Below are 13,746 nucleotides of genomic sequence, written 5' to 3' on the forward strand. Positions count from 1 at the left end.
CTCCCCTCCCCTCCCCTCCTTTCTTTCTGTCTTCAATCTGCACTCCACTGACTTTTACTTAACTTCAGTCAATACTGCTCATGATTCCCCTTGTCAAGCAGAACAAGTGCTTGTTATGTGGGAAGTTCTTGGTGCACCTGTAGATGCAGGCAAGGCCAGGCAGGTGTTGAAGTAGCCAGTACCCTGTGGAAGCTGCCCACAGGCTCCTGTGTTATAACGACTTGTCTGTGGTTGTTCTGTGGCCAAGGAATGTGAACAGCAGAGCACAAGGCTGTGCTTACTCAGGTAAAGTATTATTTCCTCCATGTAGAGAGTGGTCTCTGGGGCAGGATCCACCTGTCTTCTGCCCATCGAGCCACCTCGAGTTCATTTTGACCAAACATGTTATAAAGATTACAGGTGATATTAGCAAGCAGAGCAGAAAACTTACAAAACTTAAAACTCCATCCTTCCCTCCCCACCCAGCCACGCCCAGCCTGCCCTAGTTTGTGTCATTCCCCAGGCTTCCCAGCCAGCCAATGCCTTCTGACATCTCTTGGCCAGCCCCACCCCGACATGTCCTACCCTCACTCACTGCTCCCTCTTCACAGATCTTTGGGCAGCTGCAAGAGGCAGGTTGCTGAGAGGGAAGGGCCTTTTCCCCCATGGTTCCCTGCTGTTTCTTTGTGGCCATGCTGGCCCCTCTGGGTAAGTGAACTCGAGGCAGCCCTGAGCACCTGCATTGATCCTGCTGCTGCTCTCCCAGCTTTGTAGCCAGTTCCTGGCCCTGCTTCATTCTGCAAAGCTTCATGTGGTGAGGATGGGGAGTGAATGTGGTGGGCAGAAATCCCTGAATCTTGTGCAGTGGATGTTCCTTTGTCATTCTTTGTGCAGCCCCCAGATGGTTCCTTGTTTTGGACACAAACTTCCCAGGAATGCACCTTGCCTATTGAAGAGAGATTGGAATTTCTCTTGCTGGTCTGAAGCACTGTCCCTTTCCTTGACCTGCTCCCTTGGCTGCCCTCTTTCTTCTCTTGCTTTCCCTAGCCTCCCCACAGTATCTAGATCATGTAATTTTCTCTTTTTTTCCTTCTCCCTAATGTTCCTTTGTATCTTTCCAGTGTTAGCCCTGGAACAGTCTCCAGGCATGGTGATAAAAGAAGGCCAGTCCGTGAACCTGCAATGTTCCAAGAAGAAATCCTCCAGCACAGTTATGTACTGGTACATGCTGCCTTCCCAGAAGAATTCCAGTCTGACCCATTTGGTTACTGCATATGAAGGTGTTAAGGCAGTAGTGGAGAAGGGTTTTGAGGACCATTTCAAGAGCAGCGACATAAAAGGAGACAGCATCACCCTCTCAATAGAACATGCCTTTCTCAATGACTCTGGCACATACTACTGTGCTGAGAGTGAACACAGTGGTGCAGCTGCTGAGGGAGCTGAGCACAAACTTGTCCCTGCACAAACAGGAGCTGCTATCCACCTCATGGGGGCTGCATGAGGCTTCTCACTCATTAGCTCCTCTGCTTTCTAGCCTTGCCTTCCTGCCCTTGTCAGATACTGTCAGTTTCTCTGTCCATCTTTGTCTCCTTGCCACTCCAGGCCTCCCTCTGCATTTACCTCTTACTTGCACTACACTTGCTTCTGTCATTCTGTCTTCTGTGTCCTTTCCCCTTCCCTTCCCTTCCCTTCCCTTCCCTTCCCTTCCCTTCCCTTCCCTTCCTTTCCCTTCCCTTCTCCACCTTCTTCTTTCTGTCTTCAGTCTGCACTCCACTGACTTTCCCTTACTTAACTCCTTGCAACAGAGCCCATGATTCTCACTGTCGAACAGAACAAGTTCTTGTGTGGGAAGTTCTTGGTGCACCTGTAGATAAAGGCAAGGCCAGGCAGGTGTTGAAGTAGCCAGTGCCCTGTGGGAGCTGCCCACAGGCTCCTGTGTTATAACGACTTGTCTGTGGTTGTTCTGTGGCCAAGGAATGTGAACAACAGAGCACAAGGCTGTGCTTACTCTGGTAAAGTATTTTTTGGATGACTAGCTACTCCATGTAAGGTGGTCTCTAGGGCAGGATCCACTTGTCTTCCGCCCCTTGATCCACATAGAGTTTATCTTTGTCATGGCACTCCTCGATATTTCTGCTCTTTATTGGGCTGGAACACGTTCCCTCTGGGCCCTGTGTGTTTTAGGTAATCAGTGGCAGATCAGCATAAAGAATGCGAGATGGGTCTAGCTTGCTCCAAGATTCCTTTAGTATAACTTAACTTGAAGACAGAGCAGAGGGTAGGACCTAAAAATCTCTAAAAGAAAAATGAAAGAAAAAGTCCTTCTCTCAGAGCAGTGGGTTTTAAGGGACTGCTCTAGGGATACAGTTCAGGGTAAGGATCCAATAGGGAGAGGGGAAGAAGGCAGAGATAACAATACTGAAACTAATAAGGGAACAAAGCAGGAGGGGAGCAATCTAAACAACCAATGAGGTGTCGAAGATTGATAGATTGATTGGGAAGAGTCTGGATGAAAAGATAGGGTTAGGCAAACATTGAGAGCTAAGTAAGCAAATGCAATCTAGGCAATATTAACAGGACAGGCAAAGGGAGTGGGGGTACAATTTAGGACTAAATTACTAGCATGGGGGACAACAAAACAACCCATTTAACATAAAAACATATCACAACATGTCTTCAGCAAACATGTTATAAAGATTACAGGTGATGTTTGCTAGCAGAGTAGACAACAGAAATATCCAGCACTTATGGTGTTGTTTTCATCAGTGATTCAGATGAAGGGGTAGAGAGTCTCCTCATCAAATTCACTGATAACACCAAGTTAGGAGGAGTTTCCAGTACTGCAGGGGGCTGTGCAGCCCTTCAGAGGGATCCCAACAGGCTGTAGAGATGGGCAGAGAGAAACCTTGTGAAATTCAGCCAAGGCAAATGCACCTGGGGATGAATAACCCCATGAACCAGCACAGGCTGGGGGAATGCACCTGTTGGGAAGCAGCTCTTCAGAGAAGACCTGAGGGTCCCCATGGAGAACAAGCTCCCCATGGAGCATCAGTGTGTCCTGGTGGCCAAGAAGGTCAAGGGTGCCCTGGGGTGCATTAAGAAGAGCATTGCTAAAAGGGCGAGGGTGGTGAGGCTCCACTCAGCCCTGGTGAGGAACATCTGGAGTGCAGTGTCCTGTTCTGGGCTCTTCAGGACAAGAGAGACATGGATCACCTGGAGCAGGTCCAGTGGAGGAGAAAGGTGATGAATGGAATGAGGCGCCTCTTTTGTGAGCAAAGCCTGTGGGAACAGGGGCTATACGGCCTCGAGAGGAAACAGTTTAGAGGGCACCTCATCAATGACTATAAGTATCTGAACGGGAAGGTGCCATGCGGTGGACCCAGGGTTTTTTTCCAGGTGTCCAAGCACTAAGGGAAGAGACAAGAGCCAGAAAATGATGCACAGGAAATTCCACTTGAATATGTGGCAGGGGCCTTACTGTGATGGTGACCATGCATGCGGAACATATTGCCCAGAGAAGTTCTGGAGGTTTCTCTCTGGACATATTCCAGAACCATCTGGATACAAGCCTGTGCCACGTGCTCTGGGATGGCAACTTCCAGGCTGAGATACAAACAGAACAATAATAGAAGAAAATTGAAATACGGCAGAAGGATCTCCACAACTAAATAATAGTCGTTAGAGGGGTATGTATTTATTGATGTCAACATGCATGGGGAATAATTTCACCAAAGACACACATAACCCCCAGAGAGCTTGCCTCCCTCCTTAGTATTTCCTGAGGTCTTACATATGCATGACACTCCATATTTCCCCTTCATACATATTCTTTCCCTGACACCGCCTGTCCTTGCTTTGTATGGTAATTAACTCCATGCCGCTCTGGGCATGCTCAGTTCATTGTGGCAGTCTGGGTAGTCTTCAAGGGTGAAGAAGCAGAGTCTTCCATGTTCACCTCTTCCCCTTTATCTCTCCATGTGTGCTTTGGCATGTTTTCAAGGGAACACACCACCTTAGAGCCTGTGTTCTTTTCTTTATCTGAGCCCTGAGACCTGTTATTCTGCTGTTTAGGCAAGTTCTTCTTCTGACTATTGCCAAGGCTCCTGGTACTTGTAGTGCCAAAAAATATGCAAAACGGTAACAGACACAGCATTCAGTGTTCACTAAATGTCTTATTAAATGTGATCTCATATATTCTAAAGTACTACTTGGAATACATTCTAACATACAGTATATATTTTAAAATCTACTATAAAGGATCAATTGGGATTTTTGCAATCTTTGTCTCAAAAATGAAAAAGAGAAAAGAGAGAAATAAAAAGTCAAGTCAATCCATGTGATGCACAGTACTGCCATCCACGACCCACTGACATGGTGTCCACCCTGTCCAGAGCAGGGATAGGCAGCACCTGGCCAGTTCCCTTCAGCTTCCATACTGAGCATCATTCTGAATGGGAGGAAATACCCTTTTGGCCAGTTTGGGTCAGCTGTGCTGGAAATGCTCCCTTCCAGCTGCTTGTGCACCTGCCCTTTGCCTGCAGAGCATGAGGGACTGGATTTGGGGTAAGGAGTGCTTAACTCCAGCTAAAACTCTGTTATCAACATTGTTCTCGTTGTGTATGCAGAACACAGCACTGGGCCACAGTCTCCACCTGTTAATCCTGCCTCCTGCTTAGCACCTGCATTCCGTTTTCCTCTGGACTTCCAATGAAATTACTCCTTCAGCAAAATACTCGATTGGGTGATACCCCACGAGCCATCTCCTTCCCAGCATTAGGAGGCAGAAGTTCCAGCAGGCATCCTGCCCTATTTCCACTTGTTTCTCCTTCCCTACTGTCAGGCAGAGGTCCTGGCACAGGAAGGAGAAGGATGAGGGAAATGTGCTGCCAGCAGACCTTGGTCGAATGGCCAGTCACTCCTTCCCTGTGTTCCTTTCACCCTTGCTGCTGTCCCAGATGTTATTATCCCTGTGCTCATGGGGCTCCCCAGCTCGATCCCATGTGGATTTTGTGCCATGCAGGAGAGGAGCCGTGGATGTTGTTCAGAGCAGAAACACCTGAGGGCGCCGTGCAGAGGATGCAGTGGCCTGGGTCACCTCAGCCTGTGAGCAGAGCAGCAGGGAGGTGTCACTGGCACAGCAGGAGTCAATGAAATTGCACTGTACAGGTGCTTTCCAGAGCCCAGTGCTCTCAGTGGCTGAATCCCAGGGGCAGCCTCCACAGCCCACTGCAGGACCAGCTGAGTGCTGCCAGGAAAGCAAATCTCTTTGCAGAGGTCAGTTCTCAGGACAGAGGGGCCAATGACACAGATGCTCTGTGTCCCTGAGCAATCCCTGAATTTGCCAAATGAGCTGTGCCCCTGAAGCCAAACCTCCAGAAGTCCCCGTGCCACAGGCAGCACCAGCCACAGACACCCCGGGCTCCCCAGCAAGGTCCAAGTGCCAGGGAGGAGCCATCCCTGGAGGTACTTAGCCAATTTCCTGTCACCAAGGAGAGGTCACCCTGACCCCCATGCTCAGCACCTTGTCACCCTCATGGCTGTCCCTGTGGGCCACACTCCCTCCTTTCTCTCATCCCATGCCAGGGCATTGACTGTCCCTCAGCTCCTCACAGGAATTTACCTTCCTCTCCTGCTGCTCTCACTGCCATGTCCATGAGGGCCCTCCCAAGTCTGAGTGCTTGGGCTGCTGTGCTGTTTGTTGGGCTCCTGCCTCCCTCTCACTGCTGTTATTTGTTGTGCTCAAAGTGATGCCCAGAGAAAAAGAGCCGTCCCACAGCGGGGTGGGATGTGTGGTGGCCAGGCAGGAACTGAATCAGCCATGTGTGGGGATGACAGGGAAAGTGCATGGGAAAATTCAAGGCACCTGTATGTGGCCTTCATCCCTCATTCCTCCATCTCTCAAAGGCTTCAGAAGCAGAAGTGGAGGAACCAGCATTCACCTACCTTGCCCAACCTCAGCCTCATGTGCAACCTTAGCCCAGTTCTGTCCTTATATCCGCCTCCTACCTTCCTCACCCACCCACCTGCCCACCCACGCCCAGCCGGCCCCTTCCACCTGCTGCATCTCTGCAGGGCTTCTGCTTTCCTGCCCTAGTTTGTGTCATTCCTCAGGCTTCCCAGCCAGCCAATGCCTTCTGACATCTCTTGGCCAGCCCCACCCCGACATGTCCCACCCTCACTCACTGCTCCCTCTTCACAGATCTTTGGGCAGCTGCAAGAGGCAGGTTGCTGAGAGGGAAGGGCCTTTTCCCCCATGGTTCCCTGCTGTTTCTTTGTGGCCATGCTGGCCCCTCTGGGTAAGTGAACTCAAGGCAGCCCTGAGCACCTGCATTGATCCTACTGCTGCTCTCCCAGCTTTGTAGCCAGTTCCTGGCACTGCTTCATGCTGCAGAGCTTCCTGTAGTGAGGATGGGCAGTGAATGTGGTGGGCAGGAATCCCTGAATCTTCTGCATTGGCTGTCTTTTTGGCATTCTTTGTGCATCCCTTAGATGGTTCCTTGTTTTGGACACAAACTGCCCAGGAATGCACCTTGCCTATTGAAGAGCGATTGGAATTTCTCTTGCTGGTCTGAAGCACTGTCCCTTTCCTTGAACTGCTCCCTTGGCTGCCCTCTTCCTTTTCTCCCTTTCCCTAGCTCCCCCACAGTGTCTAGATCAAATTATTTTCCCTATTTTGTTTTTTTTCCTCACTATTCCTATTTTTTTTTTCCAGTGTTAACCCTGGAACAGTCTGAAGACATGGTGATAAAAGAAGGCCAGTCTGTGAACCTGGAATGTTCCAAGAAATCCAACAACATATATATGTACTGGTACATGCTGCCTTCCCAGAAGGATTCCAGGCTGATCCAGGTGGCTTCTGTAGTAGTAGGTTCTAAGGCAGAAGTAGAGAAGGGTTTTGAGGACCATTTCAAGAGCAGTTACATAAAAGGAGACAAGATCACCCTCTCAATAGAACATGCCTTTCTCAATGACTCTGGCACATACTACTGTGCTGAGAGTGATCACAGTGTTGAAGCTGCTGAGGGAGCTGAGCACAAACTTGTCTCTGCACAAACAGGAGCTGCTTTCTGCCTCATGGGGGCTGCATGAGGCTTCTCACTCATTAGCTCCTCTGCTTCCTAGCCTTGCCTTCCTTCCCTTGTCAGATACTATCAGTTTCTTTGTCCATCTTTGTCTCCTTGCCACTCCAGGCCTCCCTCTGCATTTACCTCTTACTTGCACAAAACTTAATTCTGTCAGCCCTTCTTCTCCTCTCTGTCTCCCTTCCCTTCCCTTCCCTTCCCTTCCCTTCCCTTCCCTTCCCTTCCCTTCCCTTCCCTTCCCTTCCCTTCCCTTCCCTTCCCTTCCCTTCCCTTCCCTTCCCTTCCCTTCCCTTCCCTTCCCTTCCCTTCCCTTCCCTTCCCTTCCCTTCCCTTCCCTTCCCTTCCCTTCCCTTCCCTTCCCTTCCCTCTTTTCTTCTTTCTGTCTTCAATCTGCACTCCACTGACTTTTACTTAACTTCAGTCAATACTGCTCATGATTCCCCTTGTCAAGCAGAACAAGTGCTTGTTATGTGGGAAGTTCCTGGTGCACCTGTAGATGCAGGCAAGGCCAGGCAGGTGTTGAAGTAGCCAGTGCCCTGTGGGAGCTGCCCACAGGCTCCTGTGTTATAACGACTTGTCTGTGGTTGTTCTGTGGCCAAGGAATGTGAACAGCAGAGCACAAGGCTGTGCTTACTCAGGTAAAGTATTATTTCCTCCATGTAGCAAGTTGTCTCTGGAGAAGGATTCACCTGTCTTCCACCCCTTGAGCCACCTTGAGTTCATTTTGACCAAACATGTTATAATGCTTACAGGCGATGTTAGCAAGCATAGCAGAAAACAGAAATTTCCAAGAGGTTACAGTGTTCTTTTTACCAGTAATTCAGATGAAGGGGTAGAGAGTCTCCTCATCAAGTTCACTGATAACACCCAGTTAGGAGGGGTTTCCGATACCCCAGGGGGCTGTGCAGCCCTTTAGACGGATCCCAACAGGTTTTAGAAATGGACAGAGAGAAACCTTGTGAAATTCAGCCAAGGCAAATGCACCTGGGGAGGAATAACCCCATGGAACAGCACAGGCTCAGGGAATGCACCTTCTGGGAAGCAGCTCTTCAGAGAAGGACCTGGGGGTCGGCATGGACATCAAGCTCCCCATGGAACAGCAGTGTGACCTGGTGGCCAAGAAGGTCAAGGGTGTCCTGTGGTGCATTAGGAAGAACATTGCCAGCAGGGTGAGGGAGGTGAGGCTCCACTCAGCCTTGGTGAGGAATATCTGGACGGTAGTGTACTGTTCTGGGCTCCTCAGGACAAGAGAGACATGGATCACCTGGAGCAGGTCCAGTGGAGGAGAAAGGTGATGAAGCACAGAGGTTCACTTAGACGTATTTCTTCTTAATTGGTTTGCCAAGCTATAACGTCCAGAAAAATCACTGTGGCAAAACTACCAAAGCAGGTTAGTCATGAAATGTCCCTGGTGACCACGACAAAGACCAGGATGAAGAAGTCGGAGTGCAGTTTTCAGCAGGGGTTGTTGATGTTTCTGAGCATCTTGTCTGGCCCATCCACAACATCCACTACTTGTTGCTGCAAGACATGAGGGCAGCCCAGACCTGCTTATTCCTCTTTATCTCGAGTTTACAACAGAGCGCAAAGGCCCAGGGGAATCCTCACATAAATTTTCATAATCCATCAAGAACGGAAGCTGGAGTGTGAAGAGCCAGCTTTTCCAGAGGAGCTTCAGTTCATGCCATAGCTGTGGAGCAACGAGCATGCTGTCTGTGCTCAGATTGTTGTAGTTTAAGCCCAGTCAGCCACTAGGTGTTACAGCCACTCTCTCACTACCCCCTTGTTCTCAGAAGAAACCATAACCTTCCCTTAATGGGATGGAAAAAAGGATAAAAACTGCAGATTGAGATAAGAACTGAGCAATAAGAGGAGAAAATGAAAAGAAGAAGGGACAAAAAAAAAAAAAAGTCAAGGCAATCCATGTGATGAACTACTGTCACTCATGACCCACTGACATGGCGTCCAGATCATCTCAGAGAATGGAGAGGCAGCACCTGGCCAGTTCCCCTCAGTTTCCATACTGAGCATCATGCTGAATGGGAGGAAATATCCTTTTGGGCAGTTTGGGTCAGCTGTGCTGGAAATGCTCCCTTCCAGGTGTTTGTGCACCTGCCCTCTGCCTGCAGAGCATGTAGGACTGGATTTGGGGTAAGGAGTGCTTAACTCCAGCTAAAACTCTGTTATCAACATTGCTCGCGTTGTGTATGCAGAACACAGCACTGGGCCACAGTCTCCACCTGTTAATCCTGCCTCCTGCTTAGCACCTGCATTCCGTTTTCCTCTGGACTTCCAATGAAATTGCTCCTTCAGCAAAACACTCAATGGAGTGACACCCCACCAGCCTTCTCCTTCCAAGCATTAGGAGGCAGAAGTTCCAGCAGGGATCCTGGCCTCTTTCCTTCCACTCGTTTCTCTTTCCCTACTCTCAGGCAGAGCTTCCGGCAGAGGAAGGAGAAAGATGAGGGAAATGTGCTGCCAGCAGACCTGGGTCGAATGGCCGGTTGCTCTTTCCCTGTGTTCCTTTCACCCTTGCTGCTGTCCCAGATGTTATTATCCCTGTGCTCATGGGGCTCCCCAGCTCGATCCCATGTGGATTTTGTGCCATGCAGGAGAGGAGCCGTGGATGTTGTTCAGAGCAGAAACACCTGAGGGCGCCGTGCAGAGGATGCAGTGGCCTGGGTCTCCTCAGCCTGTGAGCAGAGCAGCAGGGAGGTGTCACTGGCACAGCAGGAGTCAATGAAATTGCACTGTACAGGTGCTTTCCAGAGCCCAGTGCTCTCAGTGGCTGAATCCCAGGGGCAGCCTCCACAGCCCACTGCAGGACCAGCTGAGTGCTGCCAGGAAAGCAAATCTCCTTGCAGAGGTCAGTTCTCAGGAAAGAGGGGGCAATGACACAGATGCTCTGTGTCCCTGAGCAATCCCTGAATTTGCCAAATGAGCTGTGCCCCTGAAGCCAAACCTCCAGAAGCCCTTGTGTCACAGGCAGCACCACTTGGGGTCCTGCCTCCCTCTCACTGATGTTATTTGCTGAGATCACAGTGCTGCACAGAGAAAAAGAGCAGTCACACAGCTGGGTGGGACATGGGATGCCCAGGCAGGAATGAGCCATGTGTGGGGAAGACAGGGAAAGTGCCTGGGAAAATTCAAGGCACCTCCGTGTGGCCTTTATCCCTCATTCCTCCATTTCCCAAGGGCTGCAGAAGCAGAAGGGGAGCAGCCAGCATTCCTCTGCCTCACACCCTCAGCCTCCTGTGCAACCTCAGCCCAGTTCTCTCCTTACAACTCCATCCTTCCCTCCCCACCCAGCCACACCCAGCCTGCCCCTTCCACCTGCTGCATCTCTGCAGGGCTTCTGCTTTCCTGCCCTAGTTTGTGTCATTCCCCAGGCTTCCCAGCCAGCCAATGCCTTCTGACATCTCTTGGCCAGCCCCACCCCGACATGTCCCACCCTCATCACTGCTCCCTCTTCACAGATCTTTGGGCAGCTGCAAGAGGCAGGTTGCTGAGAGGGAAGGGCATTTTCCCCCATGGTTCCCTGCTGTTTCTTTGTGGCCATGTTGGCCCCTCTGGGTAAGTGAACTCAAGGCAGCCCTGAGCACCTGCATTGATCCTGCTGCTGCTCTCCCAGCTTTGTAGCCAATTCCTGGCACTGCTTCATTCTGCAAAGCATCATGTGGTGCGCGTGAGCAGTGAATGTGGTGGGCAGGAATCCTTGAATCTTCTGCATTGGCTGTCTTTTTGCCATTCTTTGTGCATCCCTTAGATGGTTCCTTGTTTTGGACACAAACTGCCCAGGAATGCACCTTGCCTATTGAAGAGCGATTGGAATTTCTCTTGCTGGTCTGAAGCGCTGCCCCTTTTCTTGACCTGCTCCCTTGGCTGCCCTCTTTCTTCTCTCACTTTCCCTAGCCTCGCCCCCCCCAGTGTCTAGATCAAATTATTTTCCCTTTTTTTTCCTTTTTCTCACTATTCCTATTTTTTTTTTCCAGTGTTAACCCTTAAACAGTCTTCAGACATGGTGATAAAAGAAGGCCAGTCCGTGAACCTGGAATGTTCTGAGAAGAAATCCACCAACATATATATGTACTGGTTTGTGCTGCCTTCCCAGAAGGATTCCAGGCTGATCCAGTTGGTTACTGCATATCAAGGTTCTAAGGCAGAAGTAGAGAAGGGTTTTGAGGACCATTTCAAGAGCAGCGACATAAAAGGAGACAGCATCACCCTCTCAATAGAACATGCCTTTCTCAATGACTCTGGCACATACTACTGTGCTGAGAGTGAACACAGTGGTGCAGCTGCTGAGGGAGCTGAGCACAAACTTGTCCCTGCACAAACAGGAGCTGCTTTCCACCTCATGGGGGCTGCATGAGGCTTCTCACTCATTAGCTCCTCTGCTTCCTAGCCTTGCCTTCCTGCCCTTGTCAGATACTGTCAGTTTCTTTGTCCATCTTTGTCTCCTTGCCACTCCAGGCCTCCCTCTGCATTTAACTCTTACTTGCACTAGACTTACTTCTCTCATCCATTCTTCTCCTCTCTGTCTCCCTTCTCTTTCCCACCTTCTTCTTTCTGTCTGCACTCCACTGACTTCCTTTTCTCGTGTTTAATCTGGTTGTTTCTCTCCCGAGATTCCAAGGCTGGTGCTTTGTGTGGGCTCGAGGGAGTGATTTTCCTTCTTGACCTCTGAAGGATTTAGGGTCTGCTGTCTGACTCTGTGTCTCTGTGTTCTGTGCTGAGCTTGGTGCGGCGCGAGAATGATGAGGAGTCTCAAGGTCTTGGTTTTCTTGGTTTCTCACGTTGTTTATTAGTTCTTATCTTACAATTTTCAGTGTCCGGCCGAGATGTTCACAGCAGCTCGGACACAAGGTGATTCCCCCTGTGTCCAGCCAAGATGTTCACAGCAGCCTGGACACGATGCGTTTCCCCTGTGTCCAGCCAAGATGTCCACAGCAGCCTGGGCACGAGTTGACTCCCCCTCGTGATGGGAGGTCGCTACCTCTTATACAGATAACGACGTACCCATTGTTTACAATTCTGCGTCAATGTCTATCACCTATACTAACAGGGTCATTTCTACTTTGATCCAATCCACTGAAACTACTTTGTGCCCACGTCACTGCAGAAGATGGATGACAAGGGAGAAGAAGAAGAACCCAGGGCACTGCCCTAAAATCTCCATTTTGTCCCTTTGCATCTACATTCTAAAAACCCAAAACTACAAAATCTTCTGCATGGTGATAACTACACTACTCTCAGTAACATCTTTGTGACTTGCAATTCTTCTCTCTGATGGATGTTTTTCTCATGGACCAAAATCAAAGACTGTGTCTTTCTGGGCTCTGTGCCAGGCAAACTCCCCTGCACAGACCCCAGACCCTCTTTTTTGGGTCGCAGGCCTCTCTACCGGGGTCTGTGACTTCCCCAGGGCACCCAGAGGGATGCCTGGGACTCCAACACCTCTTACTTAACTCCAGTCAACCCTTCTCAGGATTCTCATTGTCAAACAGAATGAGGACTTGTGTGGGAAGTTCTTGGTGCACCTGTAGATGCAGGCAAGGCCAGGCAGGTGTTGAAGTAGCCAGTACCCTGTGGGAGCTGCCCACAGGCTCCTGTGTTATAACGACTTGTCTGTGGTTGTTCTGTGGCCAAGGAATGTGAACAGCAGAGCACAAGGCTGTGCTTACTCAGGTAAAGTATTATTTTCTCCCTGTGGAGTGGTCTCTGGGGCAGGATCCACCTGCATTCTGCTCATTGAGCCACATAGAGTTTATCTTCAGCAAACATAAAAATTACAGGTGATGTTAGCAAGCATAGCAGAAAACAGAAATTTCCAAAAGGTTCCTGTGGTCTGTTCATCACTGACTCAAAGAAGGGGTAGAGAGTCTCCTCATCAAATTCACTGATAACACCAAGTTAGGAGGAATTTTTGATACCAAAGGGGGCTGTGCAGCCCTTCAGATGGATCCCAACAGGCTGTAGAGATGGGCAGAGAGAAACCTTGTGAAATTCAGCCAAGGCAAATGCACCTGGGGAGGAATAACCCCATGGGACAGCACAGGCTGGGGGCTCACCTGCTGGGAAGCAACACTTCTGAGAAGGACCTGGGGGTCGGCATGGACCTCAAGCTCCCCATGGAGCAGCAGTGTGTCCTGGTGGCCAAGAAGGTCAAGGGTGCCCTGGGGTGCATTAAGAAGAACATTGCCAGCAGGGTGAGGGAGGTGAGGCTCCACTCAGCCCTGGTGAGGAACATCTGGAGTGCAGTGTCCTGTTCTGGGCTCTTCAGGACAAGAGAGACATGGATCACCTGGAGCAGGTCCAGTGGAGGAGAAAGGTGATGAATGGAGTGAGGCACCTCTTTTGTGAGCAAAGGCTGTGGGAGCTGGCCCTGTTTGGCCTTGAGAAGAAGCAAGTCAGAGGGCACCTCATCAATGACTATAAGTATCTGAACGGGAAGGTGCCATGCGGTGGATCCAGGCTCTTCTCCATGTTGCCAAGTACTAAGACAAGAGACAATGGCAGAAAATGATGCACAGGAACTTCCTCCTGAATATGTGTCAAAAGCTTTGCTGTGTTAATGACTGTGCAATGAAGCATATTGCCCAGAGAAGTTCACGAGGCTCTCTGGATATATTCCAGAACCATCTGGATACAAAACTGTGCCACGTGTTCTGGGATGGCAACTTCC

General features: G+C 50.0%; 1 gene segment (V, D, J or C); it reads left to right on the plus strand.

The window, feature by feature from the left end:
- Positions 1-6,173: 6,173 nt before the first annotated feature.
- Positions 6,174-13,746, plus strand: part of LOC310906089 (T cell receptor beta constant 2-like) — a 56,202-nt gene continuing 48,629 nt past the window's right edge. Inside the window, exons 1-2 of the C gene segment in view lie at positions 6,174-6,275; positions 6,692-6,987.

The sequence above is a fragment of the Zosterops lateralis genome (assembly GCF_965231275.1).
Source record: "Zosterops lateralis genome assembly, chromosome: 2".
NCBI classification, from domain to species: domain Eukaryota; kingdom Metazoa; phylum Chordata; class Aves; order Passeriformes; family Zosteropidae; genus Zosterops; species Zosterops lateralis.